General features: G+C 40.2%; 1 long non-coding RNA gene across 1 annotated transcript; it reads left to right on the plus strand.

Moving 5' to 3' along the window:
• Positions 1-2,069: 2,069 nt before the first annotated feature.
• Positions 2,070-3,146, plus strand: LOC122880971. Its single transcript, XR_006379075.1, has 3 exons — positions 2,070-2,149; positions 2,249-2,345; positions 2,507-3,146. It is a non-coding gene; the product is annotated as an uncharacterized LOC122880971 (long non-coding RNA).
• The last annotated feature ends 10,036 nt before the right edge of the window (positions 3,147-13,182 follow it).

The raw sequence follows: 13,182 nt of genomic DNA on the forward strand, positions 1-13,182 counted from the left end.
TCCTATATTACACAGAAAAATTATTAGGTTACCCTCAGGGGGAGCTGTGGGTGTGTGTCAGAACTTAAAAGTTGTGTGTTTTATTTAAATGCATGATGTGATGTGACACATGATAGTGTGCCAGGAGGTGCTGAGGTGAGGGTGTGGCAGTGGAAGAAGAGGATGAGAAAGAAAGGGCAGGAACAGTTAAAAAGGAGAACAAGAAGGACAAAGAAATGCAGAGATAAAAAGAAAGGAGGCAATAAAGTGAAAAGAGGAAGGAGAGGTGGAGGAAGGAAAAAGAGGCAGTGTAGGAAAAAACGGATGTGGAAAGGAAGGTGTATGATAGAGAGAAGAGCAGAGGGGTGATGTTGCATGAGGAATAAGGGGCACTGAGTCCAACTTTTCATAGACCTCTGTAGGAATCTTGTGTAATTTGCAACAGGACACGTGTATTTAAAGAAGATGGTGATTTGGGAGGGTGGGTTCTGAATGAAAGGAGATATGTAGGCCTCATGCTGGGACTTGATCCTGGTTATATCTGATGCTGAAGTGAGATCACATGAGCTGGTCTGCATCTGTTTGACGCAGCTAAACCGACTTAAGACTGCAGAATATCCACAATAAAATCAAACCCTTTTCATACTCAGATTCATGCGTATTGATCATGGCTTAGCATTGATGATCACAGTCAAAGCTTTGTAGATCCAAATAATTTTGTACAGTTATGAGTACATAAATAAACATCTCAGAAACAAAGATACAATCAGAGCATCTCACACAGCCCACTATCAATTAGGCTGTTTACATGCACATCAATAACAAATCAATCAATTCAACTATGGCAGTAATATATGAGGGTACTTTTGTCTGTATTATGCAATCAAACAGAATAGGTTTGAGAGCAAAACTTTCCACACTGCAATCAAACATTTTTTTATTGCAAGTAAAATTCATTTGTGATTAAAAATGTATTAATGCAAATCCAAAAGTTTTGCTTGCTGTTAGCTGACTCTTGTGGGCAGGACCTATGCTGAAAAATGTAAAGCACATCCCTATTGGCCAGCCTCGATTGCAGTGACAGCTTGGCAACATCTACTGTTAGTAAACAGGAGATGGAGCGGGAGCAGAGAGAAGACAGAAAATCAGTGCACAGGTATGTTTACACATAACTTCCGTCTTAGTGATATAGCAAGAATGTTATGTTTGAACTGATGCACGTTCATTGCTTTTGCTTAACGATCTGTGATATTGTAATGGATTAAAAAAATACATATTATTTTGTCAGCCTTTAGCTGCTAGCTTAGCTCAATAAGCTAGTTACTACCGTTACGTGCACAGGCTGCTTATTAGCCTGCATGGCGTTGTGCATGTAGCTATTAGTTAACAGGACTATTTAGGTTCAACAATCTAACGTTAGTTAATTCTATATTTGTGATGTGCTGTATTATTTTATCAGCCTGTAGCCAGCTTGACGTTAGTTATGTTAATCACTTTCTCATCTTAGGTGTCACGCTAGCTGAGCTGTCTGGGCTTCCATCTACTTGTTTTTACGCGCATTTTTAATTTTAATAACAGCAGCAGACCTGTGTACTGATCTGTGTGGAGCAATGAGGAGACTGTAACCTTCCTCACACTGATACATGAAACAGAAGTGTCACATTTCCATTTTGTTTTCTACATTGTTTTTTCACTGTTTGAGGTTTGATTGACGCTTACTCAATTACATCATCTCGCTTTCTAAGTATGGGAATATGAAGAGAGATTTGGGTATTATTGAATGATTACTTGTTGTCCAGAACTTTCCTGCAGTATTGTACAGCTTGTGCATGACCGGAATCAATTGTTAATAACATTTATGCTTTACTCTGTATGATCACATCACAACGTTATGCACCTTAATATAAGCACATTAGGATTATAAAAATGACAGATGAAATTTCTTGTAGTCAAATCCAGTTTTATGTCTTTACTGTAGATTGTTTTCCATGCTGGCACAGAACTTATTCAGTTGAATGGATCATCATGTGCATCAGACAAAGTTCTATACATCCATCTTGTGGCCATCTTGTTTCAGAGTGCCCATTACAGCATGATGCAGGTGAAGGCGGTAATGCCAACTATGGCCTGCACAAGCACTCTACAAACATGGCATCGGCCACGGACACAGGTAACTTTGTACAACATTGTGTAAAACCCTGAAAATCACGATGATATATTAAAGCAAGACATTACTACTATCATGGCTGCTTGTTTGTATCATTCTCAGGGGATCTGTGCAGAGCCTGTTCAGGACTTGGTGGTGAAGAAACCAAAGCCATCTGCCAGAAGCATATGTAAACCAATGCTCTATCAAGCATACACAGGTGATGGTTATTATTATTGTACTGTCATACTGTTGGCTGTGTATTCATGATAATATTGTTGTATGTTACCAATTTGAACTTGCAAGAGAAGTGCGGAAGGATGATGAATTTAATACCTGTACTTTTAACATTTCTGGGTTTGTATGCTTACGTTGTTTCAGGATCCCTCCCTGACCCATCAGTGTTGTCCCTTGGGGAAGAATTAAAAAGCCTCAGACCCCAACTGCTAATATCCTCAATGCTGCATGGCTTGTCTGAACTTTTACTGGTTGATTCCAGGTTTGCACCTGTGCCAGGAGGTTCACCTTTGGCCATGTCAAACACCCAGTTACCCCAGCCTTCCCCAAACTGTGGATGGTGCCAAATTTTCCATACATGCTGATGCCCCATACCTTGGTGCCAATCCAGATATTTATGACCCTAATGTAGCTCCTAGTTTTGGGCTTGTAGAATTTAAATGCCCAGACATCTGTAACATTTCTGAGGCAGAGCATATCAAATGTGCGAAAGGCCAGGCAAAACTGAAAAGAAATCATCAATCAAAAGAAACTGACAGGTTCAAGGTCAATTGGCAATAACTGGATTGCTCTGGTGTGATTTCATTACTAACACTGAAGAGGACATAAGATTTGAAGTTGTCTGGAGGGATGATGAAATCATGATAGATGAAAGAAAAGGTGGACCTTTACTTTATTGTTATGGATGTGTATCTCCAGACGGCTAAATGGTAACTGTAACACCAGTAACTCTTTGTCTCCTATACTTGTCAGAAATCTCACCTGTTTCTAGGAGCCTATATGTGTAAATGTTTATAAATGTAATACATTCCAAGAGACGTGTTTTGGGGTTTTAAGTATTTTAGTAAATGGTCATTAGAACTAGTCTTGTTCAACAATGTAGAAACAAATATTAAAAGTATTATTTTAGCTCACATGAGTGAAGTGCTATATATACACAATTTTATAGTTACTGCATTATTGTATTTGTGTTACTGCAGAACTACATAAAAGACAGTTGTAAACAAATGGGTAAAATGCACTAACTAAATCCTCTTGGCCTAATGAGCATTAAGCTCACTGTATTTACATTAACTTACAATTTTACCTAAATAATACCTACATTTTTATTTCATTATAGAATATTCTGTTTTTATCACTAGCAAATACGTGTAAGAATATTTTAATGTTGTAGTTCTTTAATGTGGATGTTTTAGATACTTTGTATACAACTGGGTAGATTAGTAGCCCAGTAATGAATCATATCATATCAGCATATCATTTTGAGAAACGTAACTGAAAGTGTCAAATAAATTTAGTAGAATAGAAAGTACAATATTTGCCTATGAAATTTAATGGGGGTAGTATAAAATAGCATTTAATGGAAATACTCAAGTACAAGAATGTCAAAATTGTACTTCAGTACCTGAGTAAATGTACTTAGTTACATTCCACCACTGTCTAAAGGATCATTCATTAATGGCTACAACATTTAACAGTAACACATTCATACTCTATACAACAGGTATGTGGCCTTTCAAATCAAGTGGTCCCTGAAAGTTGGTCATCAAGCAGCAGTTGGTCCACAGCTAGCTGACTGTCCCGGACAAAGAGTGTTGTCCCAGATATGATACACTTTCACTTTTCTGATTGCTCTTTTTAATACGAATTCGAAGCCGAGCTATAGCTTGTGTTTTCAGATCATCGTCTTTGCTGAACTGTGCTGTGGTTTCAAAGGTGGGTAGGAACAGCTTTGCCCCACGGTCAGCCAGCGTCTTCTCAATGGTGAATCCTTTGTCTGCCATACAGCCATCTCGCGGCTCCAGTGAGTCAAGCATTCCACATCGTTCAGTGGGCACTCAGTCATCCTGAGAATGATACAAACATGCAGCCATGGTAGCAGTAATGTCTTGCTTTAATATATGGTTATTTTCAGGGTTTTACACAATGTTGAACAAAGTTACCAGTGGCCGATGCCATGTTTGTAGAGTACTTGTGCAGGCCATAGTTCGTGGTACTGCCTTCACCTGCATCATGTTGTAATGGGCACTCTGAAACAAGATGGCCACATGCCACGATTTATAGAACTTGTGCCTGATGCACATGATGATCCATTCAACTGAATAAACTCTGTGCCAGCTTGGAAAACAATCTACAGTAAAGACATAAAACTGGATTTGACTACAAGAAATTTCATCTGTCATTAGAATACACAAAAATGTGCTTATATTAAGGTGCATAACATTGTGATGTGATCATACAGAGTAAAGCATAAATGTTATTAACAATTGATTCCGGTCATGCACAAGCTGTACAATACTGCAGGAAAGTTCTGGACAACAAGTAATCGTTCAATAATCCCCAAATCTCTCTTTATATACTCATACTTAGAAAGCGAGATGACGTAATTGAGTGAGCGTCAATCAAACCTCAAACAGTGAAAAAACAATGTAGAAAACACAATGGAAATGTGACACTTATGTTAAAATCGAATATGCGCATAAAAACAGGTGGATGGAAGCCCTGACATCTAGTGTGACACCTAAGACGAGAAAGACATAACTAACGTTAAGCTGGCTACAGGCTGATAAAATAATACAATATAGAATTAACTAACATTAGATCGTTGAACCTAAATAGTTCTGTTAACTAGTAGCTAAATGCACATCTCCATGCAGGCTCATAGCCAGCCTTGACCAGAGCAATTAACTTCAGTTCAGTTTTATTTATATAGTGCCATTTGGCAACAGTGGCAAGAAAAAACTTCCTTTCAGAGGCAGAAAGCAGAACCAGACTCGATGGTGGGCGGCCATCTGCCGCTGCCGTGAAGAGAGAGAGAGAGAGAGAGGGAGAGAGGGAGAGAGGTAGAGGGATAGGTTTAGAGAGAGGAGAGAGAGAGAGGGAGAGGGATAGGTTTAGAGAGAGGAGAGAGAGAGAGGGAGAGGGATAGGTTTAGACAGAGGAGAGAGAGAGAGAGAGGTCTTAAAGGAGGGGGGGTGGGTAATAATGTATAATAATAATAATAGTAATAATAGTAATAATGTAATTGTAGTGGTTATATTAAAATTAAAAAAATAATAATAATAGCAATGACAGCTATAGGAATAATAATAACAGTATTAGTAACAGAGCCAATAACTGTAGTAGCAGTTGTCCAGCAGGAACATGGGGGCAGCAAGTGACCCACAACCACAGATCCAGTCTCAGCAGCTCCGGAGGCAGAAATACCTGCTGAACGCAACAGAAGGAGAGAGGAGAGAAATGAGGAAGCAAAGAACTATGAGAGAGAGATGATGTTGAGTTAGTAATGTGCAGTAATAGGATAAAAATGCATCCAGATGGAGAGGGAGAGGAGGCGAGAGGAAAGAGTTGCAGTCTAGGCCTATAGCAGCATAACTAAGGGATGGTTCAGGGTTCACCCAAGCAAGCCCTAACTATAAGCTTTATCAAAGAGGAAAGTCTTAAGCATACTCTTAAATGTGGAGATGGTGTCTGCCTCCCGAACCCAGACTGGGATCTGATTCCACAGGAGAGGAGCTTGATAACTGAAGGCTTAGTCTCCCAATCTACTTTTGGAGACTCAAGGAACCACAAGTAACCCTGTATTCTGGGAGTGCAGTGTTCTAGTCAGGTAATAAGGTATTATGACATCTTTAAGATATGATGGTGCCTGACCGTTAAGAGCTTTGTAGGTGAGGAGAAGGATTTAAAATTCTATTCTGGTTTTTACAGGGAGCGAGTGCAGAGAAGCTAATATTCGAGAAATATGATCTCTTTTCATAATTCTTACTCTAGTACACAGCAATCTGAATCAACTGGAGAGTCTTAAGGGACTTATTTGGGCAGCATGATAATAAGGAATTGCAATAGTCCAACCTCGAAGTAACAAATGCATGGACTAGTTTTTCAGCATTATTTTAAGGCAGGATCTGCCAGATATTTGCAATGTTGCGTAGGTGAAGAAGGCAGTCATTGAAGTTTGTTTCATGTGGGAGTTAAAGGATAAATCCTGATCAAAGTTAACTGCGAGGTTCCTTACGGTGGTGCTGGAGGCCAGGGCAATGCCATCTAGAGTAACTATATCTTTAGATAATGTGTCTCGGAGGTGTTTGGGGCCAAGTACAATAACTTCAGTTTTGTCAGAGTTTAACATCGGAAAGTTGCAGGTCATCCAGGTCTTTATATGCCCTTAAGGCATGCTTGGAGTTTAGCTAACTGGTTAGTTTCATTTGGCTTGATCAATAGATATAATTGGGTATCATCCACATAACAATGAAAGTTTATGGAGTTTGTCCTAATAATATTGCCTAAAGGAAGCATATATAAGGTGAATAAAATTGGTCCAAGCACAGAACCTTGTGGAACTCTGTGACTAACTTTGGCGTGCACAGAGGACTCACCATTAACTCGCACAAACTGAGATCGATCTGATTCATAGGATTTAAACCAGCTTAGTGTGGTTCCTGTAATGCCAATTACATGTTCCAGTCTCTGTAATAGGATGTGATTGTCAATGGTGTTTAACGCAGCACTAAGATCTAACAAGACAAGTACAGAGACAAGCCCATTGTCTGATGCAATTTAAAAAGTCATTTGTAATTTTCACCAGTGCTGTCTCTGTGCTATGATGCACTATAAATCCTGACTGAAAATCCTCAAATAAACTATTGTTATTTAGAAAGTCACAAAATTGATTGGTGACTGCTTTCTCAAGGATCTTTTTAAGAAGCAGTTTAATTACAGCTACTTTAAAGGATTGTGGTAGATAGCCTGTTAATAAAGACAGATTGATCATGTCCAGTAACGAAGTGCTAACTAAGGGTAAAACGTCTTTAAGCAGCCTAGTTAGAATGGGATCAAAGAGAAAGGTTGATGGCTTAGATGAATTAATCGTCAAAGTTAGTGGAAGAAGATTGATAAGAGCAAAGCAGTCAAAATAAATATCAGGTTTTACAGTTGTTTCCAAGGTTCCTGTGTGTGAAGAAAAATCGGTACCGGTTGATGGCAGGACGTGATGAATTTTTTCTCTAATAGCTAAAATTTTATCATTAACGAAGCTCATGAAGTCGTTACTACTGAGGGCTATATGAATACATGGTTCAACAGAGCTATGACTCTCTGTCAGCCTGGCTACAGTGCTGAAAAGAAACCTGGGGTTGTTTTTATTTTCCTCTATTAATGATGAGTAGTAGGCTGCTCTGGCATTACGGAGGGCTTTCCTATATGTTTTAAGACTATCATGCCAGACTAAACGAGATTCTTCCAGGTTGTTGGAACGCCATTTCATTTCAAAATTTCGCGATGTTTGCTTTAATTTGCAGGTTTGGGGGTGGAAGAGTGTACATGTGCCAACATTCATGCTGCCTGTTGCCGTTTCTCCATCTCATTGTCTTACTTTTTCCAACTTTTAGCTTTCCTTCGTCTTTAAAACTTAAGTAACTTTTGTGTAAGTGTAATTTATACTACGCTCTTCACGAAAACGAGAGTAGAGAGTGTTTTGGGGTTTTTTTCGCCGTGAAACTTCTTCTCTTGCTACTCGCTCAGGGCACCACTGCAGAACAGCTGTTTGGCCGCATTGTTTACACTAGGGAACAGCTGATCACGCTGAAGCCAAGCGGCATCGCGCCCAGGACTACCGATGTCCCCACTGAGATCTGGAGGAGGACACACCGAGGATTAATAGGTGAAACAAAGCGGCGAGTGAAGAGAGAGGGGTCCGGGCAAAAGAGACTTAAGAACAAGAGATTTAAGCCGTGTCTGCCTTCTGTCATCATGGACAACGTGAGATCACTGGTGAATAAAATGGGTCAGATGGAGTTCCGTGAGTGTAGTTTGATGTGCTTCTCATAGACATGGCTACACCAGGATATCCCGGATCATAACGTTTGCATTGACAGCTTTCAGACTGTTCGGGGCGACCGGCATCACACTGGGAGCGGAAAGGCAGCAGATGGTGTAACCCTGGTCATGTTACTATCAAACAGAGTATCTGTAGCCCGGACATTGAACTGTTAGTAGTGGGACTCATTATCTGCCACGTGTATTCTCACAGGCCATTGTTGTGGCTGTTTACAGCACACCCAGGATGTGAGTTGGCCTACTAGAGAGGAGAGGAAACTGGACCTGCTGTATGCTAACGTTAAGGACACATCAGCTCATCCACCCTTCCCCCCTGGGTAGGTCAGACCACAACCTGCTGACGTGAATAGTCTTACTGTATTTACGTTTATCCTTAGCCAGCAGTTTAAAATAGGATTCAACATCACAAGCTCTGGCCCCAGGAATACGTTTGAGAATGGGCCCTGGGGTCGCTAGCTTCACGTGGGCTTCTGCTTAGGGCTATGCTTCCTTCGGACAGTCACCCAGTCTCCCTGGATTTTTGCTAGACGGCTAACAGGAGCTACCTCTGGTCGGTCCGCACCAGCTACTGGGGGCTGGCTAACTACAGCAGCTAATGATTGAGTTCTTATGGTGCAGAACTGCGTTTCCAATTAACTAAGTCTCGTCTCCCATGCTACAAATAAACTACATTTATTACATGTACCATTATCACTAAAGGAGGCAGAGGAATAGCTAAACATTTGACACACCGAGCAAGAGAGAGCAGGAGCATGAGATGGAGAGAGAAGCCATTGCTAGCTGCTAAACTAAAGAACGGTAGCTAGCAAAACTGAATAGCGTGTAAACTGTGGGATTAGCGAGAAAGTCGTTAAAAGAAGGAGAGAGCTATGAGTGCTTGAGCAGAACTAGTGGACCTTTAAATGTATAGCCGATAGTCACTATTATGAAGAATTGAACAAAATTATCTGGGATGAGCTAGAGCAGCAAAAATATGCTACTAGTAAAACACAAACACAGATGAAACCGAAAATGAGACAATACGCTTACCGCAGCACATCACGTCAGACGTGTCTCGGTGCAGTGTAGAAAGCAGAAACCAGATTGAAATCTTTAAAAAATGTGATTTCATAAAAGAAATCAGTTGAGTGGAGACATTTTTTTTCTAAAATCATGTATTAAAATGGCAGCTTAGAGATCTAAAATTACTTAAAACTGAGGAATCCAGAGAGGGCCTTTTTAAGAGTGGGTAAACTGTTGCTGTTGTAGTTTTGGTATTGTCACTTCCTGGTTTATTTTGTAGTATTCTCTTTCCCTTGTGTGTCTTGTGTTTTTACTTCCTGTCTGTGTTTTTCCCTCCCTTCATGGTCCGACTAGTAGGTGTTGACAAGATCTGAGGATTGTAATAGATGTGATAAATTTAATGCACCTTCTCCTTAAAAAATATTTTTTATTAAGGATCTAATGGTCGTTCTTAACGGATGTACTATGTTAGTATGTGTAGACTATATAAGATGTATCATGTTAGTTGCTGTTGTTAGTTGTTATAATAAAGGTTGAATGTTATCTAGATTGCGCTGGATCACTGGATGCTAAAGCCATATGTTTTTTTTGTCTGCCTGGTTTTTGCCATCTTGGCAAAGCTAATTCCGCGACTTAAAACGAATGTGGGCAAGGGGGCGTAAAGTGGGGGGGCCAATGGCCCCTTCCCTACTTCCAACCCCCCTCCTTCAGCCGTCCTTGCTCAGACCACATCCATCTTCAAACTCGGCTTTCATTTTGATCTCAACTACACACCTGTAAAGTTTCGTGACTGTATCTTGCACAGTTGTGACGCTGTCACATTGACAAAATCTGTCCACAGACAGGCAGACATACAAACACCTGGCAAAGTACTCAAAACCGCTTCTGTGGTAGTTCCTGCTACAGTAGGTGTCTCCAGGACCACATTTTGCCATGATGACACACACACACACAGGCCTGTCACGATAATTATTTTATCAACTTATCGAGGTCAGCAAAAATGATAGACGTTATGTCCATGTATCATACGATATTGCCCGTTGTGTTTACATGCGTGTTTGTTTACATAAGAATGTCACCAACGTTTTAGCCAACATGATGCCCGAATAAACAGCAGGGTTTTCCCTACATTATAAGACTTGGGCACAACGCCTGAGCGTTTTTTTTTTTCACGCCTGAGCCGAATATAACTAAAAACTATGCTGAGTCTGAGACACATTTTGCTGTAATTACTGGTCGCGCTGCTTCTGTCCTCTCGTCGTCTGCTCTCTGTGTCTGAGTTTCACCAGGGGCGGGGCAGCTCAGGCAGCTCAAAAGTTCATTGCTCTTTGAAAGGGTATACTTGCATTATTACGCTATTATATTATCATTATATCAGTTATTGTGACAGGCCTACACACACACACAAACACAAACACACACACACACACACACAGAGAGAGACTCACAGGCTGGTAAAACCTGTTGTAGCACTATTTCCATCTGGAGACTGCTGCAAGTGACACCATTTTATCTGACTTCACACAGCCCCCTCTCGAGACACTAAAGGCTTTATACTACTTTTTTTCACATATGCAGTAGTCAAGTCAAGTCAGTTTTATTTATATAGCCCAATATCACAAATTTGGGCTTTACAATCTGTACAGCATACGACACTCTCTGTCCTTAGACCCTTGATTCCAATAAGGAAAAACTCCCCCCCAAAAACACCATTAACAAGTCAAAGACCTGAAAGAGGACAGACTACACAAACACACAAATTTCATAATTCACTGATTTTGGTGAAACTGGATGATAATGATGATACTTTATTATCAGATCGAGTCTGAAATGTTTTTCAGCAGCTCCATTTGCAACATCACAGAGATCATATTTTATGGAGAAAATATTTTCTGGTTTTCCCTCTGATATCCTCTGGCTGCTCTGCCTCATCTCAGTATGTTCAGTACAAGCAGTGAAGATTTTGTTCAGAACCACTGGCTTGCTTGAAAACTCTTGTTGCTTTCAAATTTCCTTAGTTTTGACAAAAGCCTTTCTGGTGAATTTTTCATGCATTCATTGTTTTCATCGGTAGTGGAGGAAGCCAAAGGGGTCCAATCACTGGCACCTTTAGGCTCCATTAATTTCTACACAATGTGCCCTGTGTGTACAGAATCAAGGCCTTATATATCCCAAACATATACAGAGATTACATCACCACAGTGACACAGAACAACCCTGTTCCACTGCACACTCAGGCACGCACTCCTTCATTCAGAGGGGAGAGCAGGGGCTTGGTGGGGGTGGGTGGGGGGGGTGTCTCACATGGGGTCTCCACTGAAATGGCCAGGAGGTCTAAGGACCTCCGACCCATGCTCCCCCCCCAAACCTGGACTGAATGCTGCAGTAGCCAAGAAATTCCACACAGAGGAGGTCTGTTCATTGAAGTTACATCAACAGAGAGAGGACTACTGTTTCGCCAGTGTGTACGCAAATACACACACACAGCCCAGGCTGTAAGCAAATGCACCACCTCGCATGCAATTTTGTAATTAGATTACATATTATACTGTTTGTACAAGAATGATCTTTATCTTTTTTATTAATTTATTTATTATTTTTCCACTGCTCTCTGATGGTTTTGTTGACAAGTGACAATGACGACAAGTGACAATGACGACAAGTGACAATGACGACAAGTGACGATGGCACTAGCCTCTGTACTTGTGTTTATTTGTGTAGGTATGTATATATTGTACGTATATATTGTATGGATTTGTGGAGAGTGAGAAAGGAGTTGCTCCTATAAAAGGGAGGCATTTTGGATTTCTTAATAGGGCACTACAGTCCAAGTCCTAATCTACAATAAACTGGACAGTGACTACAGATCCAAACCACACAGTTTCTGGCAGAATAAAAAGAACATGAATGGTGCACAAAACAAAAACAATATAATAACTCTAATACATCAAGACAAAACCATTGAAAATAACCAAGAAAAAGCAACTCTATCGAACAACCTGGAAAAGAAGGCAATCAAAGACTTAACCACCCCAAAGCACTCAGCGGACACAAACATGGATCACCTGAAATCATCCTCAAGGTTTTCCAGAAATATATCAGATCAATCTTTGAATATGCAGCACCAGTCTGGACCACAGCCTCACAACAACAATTCAACAGACTACAAATTATCCAAAACAAGGCAATAAAAATGGAATACAGCGTACATCACACAGTACATCGGCACCCATTACATCCACAGTATGTCCAGACTCAAAACCATTCAAAAGAGAAACATCATCCTCACAGAGAAATACATACAGAGAGCAATTCACAACCCAGCAACTCTGACCTAGCTAATCCATGAAGCACAATTGCCCACCGGAACACCCCTCTCCATAATCCTCCAAAACAATCCACTGTAACTATCAAAATCCCACCACTAACAGTACCCCCATGATTACATTTAACTTCAACCTATTTCATTTCATTCCATTCCATACACCTCATACATCTAATGCATCGTTTTGATATCCATTGTTCTGTTTTTCCTTGTATTTATATCTTGCTTTACTTTACCATATGCACCCTGACTACCACGTCTAGTAGTGTGATAATGTACTTAAAAATGAAAAGCGGCAATTCATGAGTTCAAGCCCTTTTTCGCGCAACAGAAGGAAGCAGCTCGAATTACCAAAACTAAAGCTGCAGCAATGAGTGGGTTTCAGGCTTCACAAAGCTCAGCAAAGTCACTTCAGCTACTTTAATTCTGCTTAGAGAATGCTGTTACAGCAGCTCACTATCACATCAGTGCACACAGGAATAGAAGTACTAAGCAAAAAATATAATACACTATAATACAGGTCAGATAAATTAAGTACCAAGTGGGTATAAGTATAAAATTAAAATAAGTGTAAAGTACAAAGTGGGTTTACCGGTTGATGATAATAATACAATGTTATAATACAAGTAATAAGTAACAGTGCATGAACTGTCAA

Source organism: Siniperca chuatsi, linkage group LG9 (genome assembly GCF_020085105.1).
Source record: "Siniperca chuatsi isolate FFG_IHB_CAS linkage group LG9, ASM2008510v1, whole genome shotgun sequence".
Taxonomy (NCBI): domain Eukaryota; kingdom Metazoa; phylum Chordata; class Actinopteri; order Centrarchiformes; family Sinipercidae; genus Siniperca; species Siniperca chuatsi.